We start from the raw sequence: 17,572 nt of genomic DNA, 5'->3' as shown, positions 1-17,572 counted from the left end.
CCCACCTTTCTGGATCAGTCTCTTTCTTCTTCTTTACAATACGAGTCTCATTGAATAACTCATCTTACTTCATTGGCATCATAAAGTTGTCTGGTGGCTTTGGTGATTATCCTCGTGATACTATTACTCGGGATGAACTTAGATACAGAGAGTAACTTGGATACAATACCCGACAAGGTGTGTCTTTGATCAATTGTTGTTCTCATTAGCGACAATGATGATGAGAAGGCAATGACATGTGTTTCAAACAGTGATGATGTAGGTAAGAATTTAACATTTCCTAAGCAGATAAAAAAAGAGGTTATTGGAAAATGAAGTGGAGAATTCCTCTATAACCTTTTCTTTTATCAATTTAGGAAATGTTAAATTCCTACCTACACCATCATTATTTGAAACACATGCCATTGTCTTCTCATCATCATTGTTGCTAATGAGAACAACAATTAAAGACACACTATGTCAGGTACTATGCCTAAGTTATTCTTGGTGGAAGTTGCATTGCATGTCTAATAAAATCATCAACCCCTTCTACAAAATCCTCCCGCAATCCTAAATTTCAATTCATATCCACAAAAGTTCAATTCATATCCTAAAGGCTCAATTCATATCCTAAAAGTTCAATTCATACACAAAAATTTCAATTCATATCCTAAAAGTTCAATTCATACACAAAAATTTCAATTCATATCCTAAAGGTTCAACTCATATCCACAAAAGTTCAAGTTATATCCTAAAATTTCAATTTATAAACTAAAATTCCAATACATAAACCAAAAATTTCAATTCATATCCTAAAGGTTCAACGCATATCCACAAAATTTCAAGTCATATCCTAAAATTTCAGTTTATAAACTAAAATTCCAATACATAAACTAATATCCTAAAGGTTCAATTCATATCCTAAAGGTTCAACTCATATCCACAAAAGTTCAAGTCATATCATAAAATTTCAATTTATAAACTAAAATTCCAATACATAAACTAAAAGTCTAATTCATATCCTAAAGATTCAATTCATATCCTAAAGGTTCAACTCATATCCTAAAATTTCAATTTATAAACTAAAATTCCAATACATAAACTAATATCCTAAAGGTTCAACTCATATCCTAAAAAGTTCAATTCATATCCTAAAATTTTAATTTATAAACTAAACTTCCAATACATAAACCAAAAATTTCAAATCATATCTTAAAGGTTCAATTCATATCCTAAAGATTCAACTCATATCCACAAAAGTTCAAGTCATATCCTAAAATTTTAATTTATAAACTAAAATTCCAATACATAATCCTAAAGGTGCAACTCTTAGGGTTTCTTCTCCTCAAACAATTTCTTCCCCAAATTAGTAGGTAAAACTAAATATTTTGGACAAAATGTATTAATAAGAACCCTAAAAATGCAAATAATATATAAATTTGAACCCTAATATGGTTGAGCTAACTTTGAACCCTAACATGGAGAAATTAAACCCTAATATGGAGAAATTAACTTTGAACCCTAACATGGTTGAACAAATAATATATAACTTTGAACCCTAACATGGAAAAATTAAATTACTTTTAATTCAATTTAAAATTATGTACATATGTAGTATAAATTTAGGATTTTAATTCAATTTAAGCTATATATATATATAATAATTGATATAAGTCGAGACGTTTTAATTTATTGTTAATATATATACATGCATATGAGTAATTGATATAAGTCAAGATGTTTTAATTTATTATTTATATATATACATGCATATGAGTATGTTATAAGTCGATGAATCAATTTACAAGTGTATCAATACCTAAAAGAACCCGTCCCTATGTTCCGAGCGCTTCATGTTCTTATATATATATATATATATATATATATATATATATATATATATATATATATATATATATATATATATATATATATACACTATATACTATATTATACTATATATATCGAATATACCTTGATATATAATACACTTAGTATATATACTATACTATACTATACTATGCATTAAGTATTAGTGCATTAGCTAATATTATATCGAATATAGCTTATATATATATATATATATATATATATATATATATATATATATATATATATACACTATACTATATATATAGTATAGTGTATTATATAATACACTATACTATACACTTAGTATATATAATACACTTAGTATATATATACTATACTATACTATGCACTAAGTATTAGTGCATTAGCTAATATTATATCGAATATAGCTTATATATATATATTAATTGATATAAGTCAAGACGTTTTAATTTATTGTTAATATATATACATGCATATGAGTAGGTTATAAGTCGATGAATCAATTTACAAGTGTATCAATACCTAAAAGAACCCGTCCCTGTGTTCCGAGCGCTTCATGTTCTTATATATATATATATATATATATATATATATATATATATATATATATATATATATATATATATATATATATATATATATATATATATATATATATATATATATATATATACATATATTAATTGATATAAGTCGAGACATTTTAATTTATTGTTAATATATATAGGTTATAAGTCGATGAATCAAATTACAAGTGTATCAATACCTAAAAGAACCTGTCCCTGTGTTCCGAGCGTTTCATGTTCTTATATATACATACATATATTAATTGATATAAGTCGAGACATTTTAATTTATTGTTAATATATATATAGGTTATAAGTCGATGAATCAAATTACAAGTGTATCAATACCTAAAAGAACCTGTCCCAGTGTTCCGAGCGTTTCATGTTTTTATATATTTATATATAGACACACACACACGCTTCGTAGTACTGCTTAACTGCATATATAGCATGTTAGAGTATATTTTAGTCTATTCATCCTTTGTATTACAAAAGTGTTAGCCCCGTTATATTTATATTATTTAGATAGTAAATACAAAAGTGATTTTTAATTTTGACCATTGTTGACCTGAAAAGAGACCAACTTTGGTCGCTAAATATACATAAATTTAAATTAGCGACCAAAGTTGGTCGCTAAATTTAAATCAAATTTATTTATATTTTATATAATATTTAAAATAATAATATAATTGTTAAACGTTAGAACTCGATCCCAGATTAGCGACCAAAGTTGGTCTCTATTTTCGTAAGCGACCAACTTTGGTCGCTAAATTTGAATTATATTTTTTTATATTTTATAAATTTTTTTAAATAAAAATATAATTATTAAAATTTTATAATTGGGTCCCATTTTAGCGACCAAAGTTGGTCGCTATCTGCTTACCCCTTAATTAGCGACCAACTTTGGTCGCTAATTTAAGTTATATTTATTTATATTTTATAATTTTTTAAAAATAATATTATAATTAATATAATTATATAAGTGGGTCCCCCTGTAGCGACCAACGTTGGTCGCTAATCTCAGTATACCTTTGACCAAGCAAGTCTGACCAGTCCGGTCAATATTTTGACAAAATTAGCGACCAAGTAGCGACCAACCTTGGTCGCTAATGTATATCAAATAATTATTTTATTATTTTCGCCAATTTAGCGACCAACTTTGGTCGCTAAAGTTTGGTCGCTTTTTTCCGGAATTCTAGTAGTGGATGTTGCAGAAGACCAACACAATAAGCTCAAGACACATCATCAAGATTGTGCTACACAATTGATTAGCAAAGTATATGAGGTGGAATATATAGTTGATGCCTGTGCAAGGAAGGAAGTTCCTGACTGGTGTCTTGAGCATTGGCTCTTGAACATCATACAAGAGATTACAGTTATCAGGGCAAATGTAGTAGAGATTCCGGAAAATAAAGTACATGATAGCATTGATGCTTCCACTACAGTTCACATGTCAACACAATTGACGAGGAATCGAAGCATGAATGCAAAATTTGTGGGATTTGAGGACGTGGCTGAAGAATTGAGAAGAAGATTAATCAAAGAACCCAAAGAGCTGGATGTTATCTCAATCATCGGAATACCTGGTTTGGATAAGACGACTTTGGCCTATAAACTCTATTCTGACGAGTCAGTTGTCTCTCACTTTGATATTCGTGCACAATGTTGAATGTCTCAAGTATATACGCTTCGAGATTTGTTACTTACCATTCTACATGATGCTATTGGCGAGGACTCTTGTTACGGCCCAAATGCCGAACCTGGTCGTGATGACGCCTCTCGTAAAGACATGTCCAGCCAGTCTAACCCAATTCATCCTCCAGTCTAACCTAATTCGTCCTTTTAAACAGTTATTTAACACAATTATAGTACAACATGGTTTAATAATACCAAATAGCGGAAAATATAGATAAAATACGGAAACCCAGCCCGACGCAGCCCTAACCGGGGTGTCACAAGTCATGAGCAACTAAGAAATCCTAACGCAAGTATACTAAATATGAAATCTGATAATATAGTTCGAATAACATAGAAATAATAAGATAAAGGAGTCACGGGGGCTGCGGATGCCAACAGCTACCTCGTAGTCTCCGGAACACCGCCTGGACTGGAAGGATCAGCTCTCAGGAGTGGAAATCTGCTATGCCTGAATCTGCACACACAGTATAGGGAGTAATGTGAGTACTCCGACCCAGTGGGTAATAAATATAAATAATGGCTGAAAGCAAGAAAACACGTAAAGGCACAAAACATTCTATACAGAAGTAGTAAAATCACTTAAAATAGTAATTCAGTGAAATATCAATGAAATCTCTTTTAAAACCAGTAAAACAGGTAATTTGGCAGTAAATAACAAGTAGAAATCTGCCCCTCGGGCACAGTATCAATCACTCAGTAGAGTATCAGCCCCTCGGGCTCACTCTTAGAACAGTATCAGCCCCGAGGGCATAGTATCAATCACTTAGTATAGTATTAGCCCCTCGGGCTACCTCACAATCACTCATATTAGCCCCTCGGGCATAGTATCAATCACTCAGGATAGTATCAGCCCCTCGGGCTCACTCTTAGAACAGTATCAGCCCCGAGGGCACAGTATCAATCACTTAGTATAGTATCAGCCCCTCAGACTACCTCACAATCACTCATATCAGCCCCTCGGGCATAGTATCAATCACTCAGAACAATGGGTACCCGCGCTCACTATGGGTGTGCAGACTCCGGAGGGGCTCCTACAGCCCAAGCGCAATAATAACATAAGGCCTAAAAGCCTTCTCACATCACTCATAAGGCCTGAAAGCCTCCTCACATCACTCATGAGGCCTGGAAGCCTCCTCACATCACTCAAACCACCACCACCACCACCACCAACAACAACAACCCAGTATAATCCCACAAATGGGGTCTGGGAAGGGTAATATGTATGCAGACCTTACCCCTACCCCGAAGGGTAAAAAGGCTGTTTCCAGGAGACCCTCGGATCAAAAAAGCAACAAGAGCCGATATATTAGTACCATAAAAATGCATAATAAAATAACAGCAATATAAGAGATATGAAATACAGAATACGAAATACGAAATAGATGGCAGGTATAGTAAAACTAGCAGGTAAAGCCCTGTATCAATAGACGCAAAAATCACGTGCTCACAACTCCTAACTGGCTAGTCTTACTCTATTGTGCTGTAGAAATATTCACAACTTTCCCCTAACCTACAACCTTAATGCTCGACCTCCATAATTCCCTGTCAAGGGCCATGTCCTCAATAATCCTAAGTCGCGCCATGTCCTGTCTGATCACCTCTCCCCAATACTTCTTAGGTCGCCCTCTACCTCTCCGCGTACCCACTACATCCAGTAGTTCACACCTCCTCACCGGTGCATCAGTGCTCCTCCTCTGAATGTGCCCGAACCATCTGAGTCTTACTTCCCGCATCTTGTCCTCCATGGGGGCCACGCCTACCTTTTCTTGAATATCTTCATTCCTAATCTTATCCATCCTTGTATGCCTGCACATCCACCTCAACATCCTCATCTCTGCTACTTTCATCTTCTGGATGTGTGAGTTCTTTACTGGCCAACATTCAGTTCCATATAACATGACAGGCCTAACCACTGCTCTATAAAACTTACCTTTTAGTAACGGTGGCACTTTCTTGTCACACAAGACTCCCGACGCTAACCTCCACTTCATCTACCCTACCCCTATACGGTGTGTGACATCCTCGTCAATCTCCCCGATCCCCTGAATAACCGATCCAAGGTACTTGAAACTACCCCTCTTGGGAATGACTTGAGAGTCAAGCCTCACTTCAACTCCAACTTCTGTCGGCTCAACTCCAAATTTGCACTCGAGGTATTCCGTCTTTGTGCTGCTCAACTTGAAACCTTTAGACTCAACAGCATGTCTCCAAATCTCTAGCCTCTCGTTGATGCCGCCTCGTGTCTCGTCAATTAGAATAATGTCATCAGCAAATAGCATGCACCATGGCACCTCCCCTTGAATATGATGAGTTAGTGCATCCATCACCAGGGCAAATAGGAATGGGCTGAGCGCAGACCCTTGGTGCAACCCCATAATAACTGGAAAAGTGTTCAGAGTCGCCTCCTACTGTCCTAACCCGAGTCTTAACTCCATCATACATGTCTTTAATCACCATAATATAGTCAAGCGGGACCCCTTTATCCTCTAAGCAGCTCCATAAAACCTCCCTAGGAACCCTATCGTACGCTTTCTCCAGATCAATAAACACCATGTGGAGATCCTTCTTCCTATCTCTGTACTGTTCCACCATCCTCCTAATAAGGTGGATAGCTTCTGTGGTAGATCGTCCCGGCATGAACCCGAATTGGTTGTCTGAAATAGACACCGTCCTTCGCACTCTCATTTCTACCACTCTCTCCCAAACTTTCATGGTATGACTTAGTAATTTGATGCCCCTATAGTTGTTACAGCTCTGGACATCACCTTTGTTCTTATACAACGGTACCATTGCACTCCACCTCCACTCTTCAAGCATCTTATTAGTCTTGAATATAACACTAAACAATGCAGTAAGCCATTCCAAGCCTGCTCTACCCACACACCTCCACAGTTCAACCGGAATTTTGTCTGGCCCGGTAGCTCTACCCCTTCTCATCTTACACATTGCCTCCATGACTTCATCGATCTCAACATCCCTACAATTACTTAATTCATGGTGACTGTCGGCATTCCTCGATTCCCCAAGTATAATATCCTGATCCCCTTCTTCACTTAGAAGTTTATGAAAGTAGGTCTTCCACCTCCTCTTAATCTGGTCATCTCCCATCAAAACTTTGCCGTCATCATCTTTTATGCACCTCACTTGGTCCAGTTCCCGAGTTGTCCTCTCTCTCGCCTTAGCGAGTCGGAATAACTTCTTCTCCCCACCTTTGTTCCTTAGTTCCTCATACAGACGAGCAAAAGCTATCGTCTTAGCCTCTGTCACTGCCATCTTCGCCTCCTCCCTAGCTACCCGCGTGGCATAAATAGTAACTCAGGCCCTCGTCCTCATATCACTCAGCATATCCTCACATATGGCCCTCTGTAACGACCCGACCGGTCGTTTTGAGCTTTTGCAGTTTGATCGTCAGTTCTCGGGCATGACTTGCCCCGTGTACTGTATTATGACTAATGTAGATTGTTGGTTTTGGTTTTCAGGAAAATTTGGAATGAATTTGAAAGAACAGTCTCAGTTGAAAGCTTTGAATTTGAAAGGTTTGACCAAGAGTTGACTTATTTGTATATGAGCTCAGATTGGAATTTTTATGATTTGGTTAGCTTCTTTGGGTGATTTATGACTTAGGAGCGCAATCGGAATTACTTTTGGAGGTCCGGTGAAGAAATTAGCTCATTTTGGCGAAGTTAGTATTTTGGCGATTTCCGGTTGATAGGTCAAATTTTGATCCGACGGTCAAAATGGAATTCCAAGAATTTATGTAGCTTCGTTATGTCATTTTGGACTTGTGTGCAAAATTTGAAGTCAATCGGACGTGATTTGATAGGTTTCGGCATCGGAAATAGTATTTAGCGTTGTTTGATGTGATTTGAGGCCTCGAACAAGTCCATAATGTATTTTGGGACTGGTTGGTATTATTGGTCGGGGTCCCGAGGGCCTCGGGTGTGTTTCGGATGCCCAACGGGTCATTTTTGGAAGATTTTTGCCGTTTTGAGCATAAATGTAATGATCTAAAGGTTCATTTTTAGTTCTAGAGATCCAAATTTGATTTCAAAACTTCGAGAATTTAAATAATGAATTATAGGACTGATCTAGAAATTTTGGTTTAATTTCATCAAGTCGCGATTAGGTTTTTGACGTGAAATGTGAGTTAATTGTTTAACGAGCGAAATGGGTATTGAACTGGGCAAACGAGCTCCGAATTGAGTTTCAATTGAAGGGTTGTATTCGTATTATTATTTGTGACTCATAGGAACAAGAATCGTCTAATTTCGTATTTGTATGATGGAGTTAGAGCCATTTTAGTGAAAAATGGCTGTGCTGCAAATTTCTTAAAAGCTGTTGTATTTTCTGCAGTAGTGAACAGTACCCGTGAGGGTGAACAGTGAACAGTGACCTCACGCGCATGAATAGTGCCCCCACGTGAACAATACCGAAATTTTTTGGATAGATTTAACGTCCAGCAGTCCGAGTTTGGTCATTTTTTTTGACTTCCAAGCTCGGATTTTGGGCGATTTTTAGTAAGAAATCTTGGAAAATCTTGAGGTAAGTCCCTTGTGATTATTTTTATTCCATAATATTGAATTATCATCGAATATCCGACTAGATTACATATTTTTGAGGAGTAAATTGAAGATTTAGGCCTAGGGATTTGAAAATAAGATTTGAAGATTTGAGGGGTCATTTGAACTCCGAATTTGGTAAATTTTATATGTACGGACTCGTGGCGAGACGAGGAATCTGGTGATGTGATTTTCATAATTTTTCAAGAAGTGGGCCCGGGGCTCGGGTTTTGCAAATTTTGTGAATTTCGATATTTTCGAGTCTTTTCGATTGGGTTATATTCCCTTAGCCTATTGTAATGTATTCGTTGTGGTTTTGACCAGATTCGACGCGCGAAGAGGTAAATTCGAGAGGCAAGGGCATAGCGGAGTAGACATTGGACCGTCTTGAGGTGAGTAATGATTTTAAATGATGCACTGAGGGTTTGAAACCCCGGATTGCACAACATACTGCTATGTTGAGATGAGACACGCGTTGTATGACGAGCGCGGGGTCATTTACTATTGGGGATTGTGACTTGGTCCATCCCAGTTGATATTTTTACCGCGTAATTGATAAAGATTTATTGTTTTTCACTATGATTGGGCTTATTGCCATATTTGGGCTTCGTGCCAATTATCTTAAATCTTTTGTGAATTTACATCACTATTTTCATCACGAATTGAAATATTATTTGAACTCAGTCTAGTTGAATTATATTATTTTGTGAACTCAGCTACATTTACACTCAACTCGAGATTTAATGATATTTATAATGTTGTTGGCTGAGCACTATTGTTATACTGATGCCCAAGAGGCTTATGATTATTTTCTGGACTGATTGAGGCCGAGGGCCATACGTGAGGATATGTTGAGTGATGTGAGGAGGCTTTCAAGCCTCGAGTGTTATATGAGGAGGCTTTCAGGCCTCGTGTGTGATGTGTGAAGGCTTTCAGGCCTATTGATATTGCGCTTGGGCTGTAGGAGCCCCTCCGGAGTCTGTACACACCCCAGTGAGCGCAAGGTACCTAGGTGAGTTGGGAGTGGGCCCGATAGGCCGTTGCTTGTGTGTGGTGAGTTGGGAGTGAGCCCGAGGGGCTGATGTTGTGTGCTGGTGAGTTGGGAGTGAGCCCGAGGGGCTGATAGTATACTTACATATTGAGCTCGAGGGGCAAGCTTTTGATTTATCCTTACTTTGGAAATTATTTGTCTTTACTGTTTTAAAAGAAGAATTATCTGATACTCACTATTTTACTGTATAACTGATTTTACTGCTTGGGATAGCGCTATATTGTGCCGTTATGAGATTTCATGTTTTCAGTCGTTATTTATTTTAATTACTCACTGGGTCGGAGTACTCACATTACTCTCTGCACCATGTGTGTAGATACAGGCAAAGCTGAGTTCGCTCCTGAGCGCTGATTCTTTCCAGATTAGGCGGTGACTAGGAGTAACGAGGTAGCTGTTGACGTCCGCAGCCCCGTTTTCTCCCTTATCTTTGTTATTTATGATAATTCCAGACTTTGTAAAATATTAGTAAACTCTGTAGTAGCTCATGACTTGTGACACCCCGATTTCGGGCTAAGTTGGGAGGGTTTTCGTTGTTCTATCACGTTTATTTCGCATTTAAGATTATATTGAACATGATTTAGACTTATTCCTACTAAATAATTATAAAGAGATGTACTGTTTTGTTGATTGACTGGCCTTGTCCTCCCGAGAGGCGCCATCACGACTGGGTTGGGATTTTGGGTCGTGACAACTTGGTATCAGAGCCTAGGTTACTTAGGTCTCACGAGTCATGAGCAGGTTTAGTAGAGTCTCGCGGATCGGTATGGAGACGTCTGTATTTATCCTTGAGAGGTTGCAGAACCTTTAGGAAAAAAAACTTCACATTCTTGAATTCTTATCGTGTGTCCTTGATTCAGCTTGAAAAGTAACTCTTGAAACTCCTTCCACGTGTTCGTATGCGCGTATGAGCGCTCAGTATCAGATGTGCAATAACGGCTTGTGATTCCCCGATCGAGAGGCAAGATGCGATCTCTATAAATTGATGTTGGGCCAGTCTGAAGGACTTGAGGCCGAATCTTGCCTATGGCTTGAACACTGAGGTGTTGATTGTGCGAGCAAGTGTTTTGAACCTTTATGTTCGGTATTGTCCCTATTAGTGGGAATCATGGCTGGATAGCTACGTGAGGAGTATGATAGTACTGCGAGATATATCTATATGACTTGGAAGTGACAAGGGAGGTCTACTGGATTATAGATGAACTATTGAGTGTATGATTTCCATTGTGATAGGATGTGTAGTCCCAAGTTATGGGTGCGTGAAGAATCATTTTATGTCTCCTATTTGGAGTGAAGTAAATTTCATGTTACAGTATGAGTTTAGACTCAGGAAGATTAAGTGATTGTGTAACGTGTATAGCAGTGGAATGTATACAAAAAAATATTAACAAAAGATATAGCATCAGTGAAAGTACAGTGGAGAGGTCGGCCCGTGGAGGAGGCTACTTGGGAGACCGAGCAGGAGATGCGGAGCAGGTACCCGCACCTATTTGAAACTCCAGGTATGTTTCTTAACTCGCCCGAGGACGAGCGTTTGTTTTAGTTGGGGAGAATGTAACGACCCGAACCGTCGTTTCCTGTATTTTCGTCCCGTATTCCCCGTTAAATGCTTATTCATGTTTCAATATGTGTACTTAGTGAATTCGAGATCAGCGCAATCTAAGTATATGAAGTAAATTAAGGGGCTAAGACCATTGTTTGGTTCATAATAAGGTGATAGTTCTTGCCAGAAGTATAGACCCAATGAATTGTTGATTCGGCGGTGTTATGAATTTATACAGATCTCATCCGTCGTGTCGGTATTGTAAGAATTTGAACAAGACCTATGTATGTCATGCAGAGCATGGGATGTGTAATGATTTTTCTTCTAGATGGGATCAATGGAAGTTCTTGACTAGTGGAGTACGTAAACGTTCATGGTTCGGAAGGGAGTTGAAGTCCTCATGTTACCTTAGGATGATGTGGTATATGCGATATGTGGTGAAGGATTGAGATTTGCGTGTGTAAGGTTATGGTTCAGTTCTGAATGGAAATTCATAACATTCATAGGCAGTACGGGCAGCTTTAGGTAATTAGAGAAATGAGCTTCAGATGATTAGGTTGAATGATCTTCAAATGATTAAGGAAATTGTATTTCTAATCATAGTGATTTGTAGAGGGTATATGTTTCAGAAAAAAGGCCAACGTGATTAAGTTGATGGCACTTCAATAGTATTGCGGCACTTTAGGGCTAGATCGACTTCTGATATTCGAGTTGCTTGTATGGCACATGGAAATCTTAGAGTATTTATCGTGGGATGAAGAGTTTTCTATCGGTATTCGGGAGTTGTGTGCAGCGTCTATAATTAGAAGTTATCATTACGAGTGTTTGAGTTATGTGGAATATGAAGTGATTGCACCTAAGACTGCAAGTATGGGTGATTACAGCTTGTTTAGGCTTATTCTGAAAATAGATGTGAGATTCTGATCTTGTGAATCATTTCAGCAGTGGAATGTGGTTCAAAGACTTATGGGCTAGGTTGGAATATGGAAATGCAGTTTCATTGTACTATCGGACCTATATGAGATAGGGTGACATGGGATCACCCCCGGGTATATGCATGGTAAGGTCATTCAACTACGAGTTGGCTTTTAAAACAACTCTGAGTACGTTCGAGGACGAACGTGTGTCTAAGTGGGGGAGAATGTAACGACCCGACCGGTCATTTTGAGCTTTTGCACTTTGATCGCCAGTTCTCGGGCATGCCTTGCCTCGTGTAATGTATTATGACTAATGTAGATTGTTGGTTTTGGTTTTCAGGAAAATTTGGAATGAATTTGAAAGAACAGTCTCAGTTGAAAGCTTTGAATTTGAAAGGTTTGACCAAGAGTTGGCTTATTTGTATATGAGCTCAGATTGGAATTTTTATGATTTTGTTAGCTTTGTTGGGTGATTTATGACTTAGGAGCGCAATCAGAATTAATTTTGGAGGTCCGGTGAAGAAATTAGCTCATTTTGGCGAAGTTAGTATTTTGGCGATTTCCGGTTGATAGGTGAAATTTTGATCCGATGGTTGAAATGGAATTCTGAGAATTTCTGTAGCTTCGTTATGTCATTTTGGACTTGTGTGCAAAATTTGAAGTCAATCGGACGTGATTTGATAGGTTTCGGCATCGGAAATAGAAGTTGAAAATTCTAAAGTTCATAAAACTTGGATTGGAGGTTGATTCATGATTTTAGCATTGTTTGATGTGATTTGAGGCCTCGAGCAAGTCTGTAATGTATTTTGGGACTGGTTGGTATTATTGGTCGGGGTCCCGGGGGCCTCAGGTGTGTTTCGGATGCCCAACGGGTCATTTTTGAAAGATTTTTGCCGTTTTGAGCATAAATGTAATGATCTAAAGGTTCATTTTTAGTTCAAGATATCCAAATTTTATTTCAAGACTTCCAGAATTTAAATCATGAATTATAGGACTGATCTGAAAATTTTGGTTTAATTTCATCAAGTCGCGATTGGGTTTTTGACGTGAAATGTGAGTTAATTGTTTAACGAGCGAAATGGGTATTGAACTGGGCAAACGAGCTCCGAATTGAGTTTCTATTGAAGTGTTGTGTTCGTATTATTATTTGTGACTCATAGTAACAAGAATCATCTAATTCCGAGTTCGTATGATGGAGTTAGAGCCATTTTAGTGAAAAATGGCTGTGCTGCAAATTTCTTAAAAGCTGCTGTATTTTTTGCAGCAGTGAACAGTACCCGCGCGTGAACAGTAACCGCGCGGGTGAACAGTGAACAATGACCTCACACGCATGAACAGCGCCCCGCGTGAACAGTATCGAAAATTTATGGACAGATTTAGTGTCCAGCAGTCCGAGTTTGGTCATTTTTTTTGACTTCCAAGCTCGGATTTTGGGCGATTTTTAGCAAGAAATCTTGAAAAATCTTGAGGTAAGTCACTTGTGATTATTTCTACTCCATAATATTGAATTATCATCGAATAATCCGACTAGATTATATATTTTTGAGGAGTAAATTGAAGATTTAGGCCTAGGGATTTGAGGGGTCATTTGAACTCCGATTTTGGTAAATTTTATATGTACGGACTCCTGACGAGATGAGGAATCCGGTGATGTGTCTTTCGTAATTTTTTGAGAAGTGGGCCCGGGGCTCGGGTTTTGCGAATTTCGTGAATTTCGATATTTTTCGAGTCTTTTCGATTGGTTTATATTCCCTTAGCCTATTGTAATGTATTCGTTGTAGTTTTGACCAGATTCGACGCGCGAAGAGGTAAATTCGAGAGGCAAGGGCATAGCGGAGTAGATATTGGTCCGTCTTGAGGTGAGTAATGATTTTAAATGATGCACTGAGGGTTTGAAACCCCGGATTGCACAACATACTGCTATGTTGAGATGAGACACGCATTGTATGACGAGCGCAGGGTCATTTACTATTGGGGATTGTGACTTGGTCCATCCCAGTTGATATTTTTACCGCGTAATTGATAAAGATTTATTGTTTTTCACTATGATTGGGCTTATTGCCATATTTGGGCTCGTGCCAATTATCTGAAATTTTTTGTGAATTTACATCACTATTTTCCTCACGAATTGAAATATTATTTGAACTCAGTCCAATTAAATTATATTATTTTGTGAACTCAGCTATATTTACACTCAACTCGAGATTTAATGATATTTATAATGTTGTTGAGCTGAACACTATTGTTTTACTGATGCCCAAGAGGCTTATGATTATTTTCTGGACTGATTGAGGCCGAGGGCCATACGTGAGGATATGTTGAGTGATGTGAGGAGGCTTTCAGGCCTCGAGTGTTATATGAGGAGGCTTTCAAGCCTCGTGTGTGATGTGTGAAGGCTTTCAGGCCTATTGATATTGCGCTTGGGCTGTAGGAGCCCCTTCGGAGTCTGTACACACCCCCAGTGAGCGCAGGGTACCCAGGTGAGTTGGGAGTGGGCCCGAGAGGCCGTTGCTTGTGTGTGGTGAGTTGGGAGTGAGCCCGAGGGCCTGATGTTGTGTGCTGGTTAGCTGGGAGTGAGCCCGAGGGGCTGATACTATACTGAGATTTACATTTTGAGACCGAGGGACAAGCTTTTGATTTATCCTTACTGTGGAAATTATTTGTCTTTACTGTTTTAAACGAAGAATTATGTGATACTCACTATTTTACTGTATAACTGATTTTACTGCTTGGGATAGCGCTATATTGTGCCGTTGTGAGATTTCATGTTCTCAGTCGTTATTTATTTTTATTACTCACTGGGTCGGAGTACTCACATTACTCCTTGCACCATGTGTGCAGATACAGGCAGAGCTGAGTTCGCTCCTGAGCGCTGATTCTTTCCAGACCAGGCAGTGACTAGGAGTAACGAGGTAGCTGTTGACGTCCGCAGCCCCGTTTTCTTCCTTATCTTTGTTATTTATGATAATTCCAGACTTTGTAAAATATTAGTAAACTCTGTAGTAGCTCATGACTTGTGACACCCCGATTTCGGGCTGAGTTGGGAGGGTTTTCGTTGTTCTATCACGTTTATTTCGCATTTAAGATTATATTGCCCATGATTTAGACTTATTCCTGCTAAGTAATTATAAAGAGATGTACTATTTTGTTGATTGGCTGGCCTTGTCCTCACGAGAGGCGCCATCACGACCGGGTTGGGATTTTGGGTCGTGACAAGTTGGTATCAGAGCCTAAAATCATCATAAGCCCCTCGGACATTTGTAAAACAGTAGTTCTCAGCCCAACATATCATTTAGAAATATCATTTAAGTTTCAAATCTATATAAAGTGGTTGAGTCTGTAAAACAATAATTGTCAATGGGACTGAGTTCAAATTCAAGTCAAAGCAGTGAGGAATTAGTGATAAAAATTCCCGAAGGATTCAAATAATTGGCACGAAGCCCAAATATGGCAAACAACCTAAATCATGATGATAACAAATAAGTTTCAGTAAAATACGCAGTAAAATCATCAATTGGGACGAATCAAGTCACAATCCCGGGAAGTAAAAGACCCCGCGTGCATTATCTAGCGCGTGTCTCGCCTCAATATAGCACTACGATGTGCAAATCTGGGGTTTCAAACCCTCAGGACATTATTTACACTCATTACTCACCTCAAACCGGCTATTTCTTTAATTCTTGATGCCTTTGCCCCTCGAATTGGCATCCACGTGCGTCGAATCTGCCCAAAATCACAACGAATATGTCACATAATGCTAAAGATACAATACCCAATCGAAAGCACTCGAAAAATATCAAAATTCACGAATTTGGCAAAACCCGAGCCCCGGGTTCACATCTCGAAACTCAAAAATCTTTATATCATCGGGTTCCTTATCTCGCCACGAGTCTATACATACAAAAATCACTCAAATCGGACCACAAATGGACCCTCAAATCCCAAATTTACTATTTCAATTTTAAGCCCTAATTTCTTACAATTTGGCTATATTTTCAAGAATTTCAAGGATGATTTCACAATATAATCGAGTATTGAGACCAAGATTCTTACCTCAAGTCAATTCCTCTTGAATCCCTCTTTCATTTCCTCCAAGAATCTCCAGAAACGGGCAGTCATGGGTAAAAATAGACCCAAAAACGCGTACAAGATGATTTAAAACATTCTGCACAAAAGTTTTTCGGAAGTACTGTTCACACGCGCGGTTACTGTTCACGCGCGTGGTCACTATTCACCCGCGTAGTTACTGTTCACACGCGGTTACTGTTCACGCTGCTAAAAAATACAGCAGTAGCCAGAAATTGCAGCACTTTTCTTTTTACTAAAATGGCTCTAACTCCATCATACGAACTCGGAATTCGATGATTCTTGTTCCTATGAGTCACAAATAATGATAAGAACATAGTACTTCAATCGAAACTCAATTCAAAGCTTGTTTGCTCAGTGCGATATCCATTTTGCTCGTTAAACAATTAACCCATGTTTCGTGTCAAAAACCCAATCGCGACTTGATGAAATTAGACCAAACTATCCATATCACTCCTATAATTCATTATTTAAATTTTGGAAATTTCAAAATAAAATTTCGATCTCTAGAACTAAAAATGGACCTTTGGATCATTACATGCTTTTGCTCAAACGACAAAAATCTTCCAAAACTTATCCGAGCCTCATGGGACCCCGACCAAACATGCCAACATAATTCATAACATTATTCAAACCTCTTCAAATCATCAAAATACCTCAAACAACATCAAATTACCCAAAACTCATTGAATTCAAGCCTAATTTTCTAAAAACTTCCGAAATACACTTTCGATCAAAAACCCAACCAAACCACGTCCGAATGACCTGAAATTTTGCGCACATATCCCAAATCACCTAACAAAGCTACAGCAACTCTCGGAATTCCATTATGACTCTTGGATCAAAATCTCACCTATCAACCGGAATTCACCAAAATACTAACTTCGCCAATTAAAGCCTAATTCTACACCGGACCTCCAAAATTACTTCCGATCACACTTCTAAGTCAGAAATCATCCCCCAAAGCTAATCGAATTATCGGAATTCACATCCAAGCCCTCTAACTCATAAGTTAACATCCGGTTGACTTTTCCAACTTAAACCTTCTTAAAGAGACTAAGTGTCTCATTTTCTATCAAAACAAATCCGATTTAACACTAACACACCGAATACCGATAACGAAACATGAAGAAGCATAAAATGGGCGAAATGGGGAGGTAACTCACGTGACGACGTGTCGGGTCGTCACATCCTCCCCAACTTAAACGAACGCTCGTCCTCGAGCGAGTCAAGAAACATACCTGAAGCCTCAAACATGTGAGGATATCTGCTCCGCATTTCCCGCTCGGTCAACCAGGTAACTTCCTCCATGGAACGACCTC

The 17,572-nt window shown here is 38.3% G+C and overlaps 1 pseudogene; it reads left to right on the top strand.

The window, feature by feature from the left end:
* LOC107808009 (late blight resistance protein R1-A-like) overlaps window positions 1-17,572 on the top strand; it is an 89,318-nt pseudogene that overhangs the window by 54,423 nt on the left and 17,323 nt on the right.

This window comes from Nicotiana tabacum, chromosome 20 (genome assembly GCF_000715075.1).
Source record: "Nicotiana tabacum cultivar K326 chromosome 20, ASM71507v2, whole genome shotgun sequence".
Lineage (NCBI taxonomy): Eukaryota > Viridiplantae > Streptophyta > Magnoliopsida > Solanales > Solanaceae > Nicotiana > Nicotiana tabacum.
The sequence above is the reverse complement of the archived record's forward strand: the minus strand, read 5'-3'. Positions and strand labels throughout refer to the sequence as shown.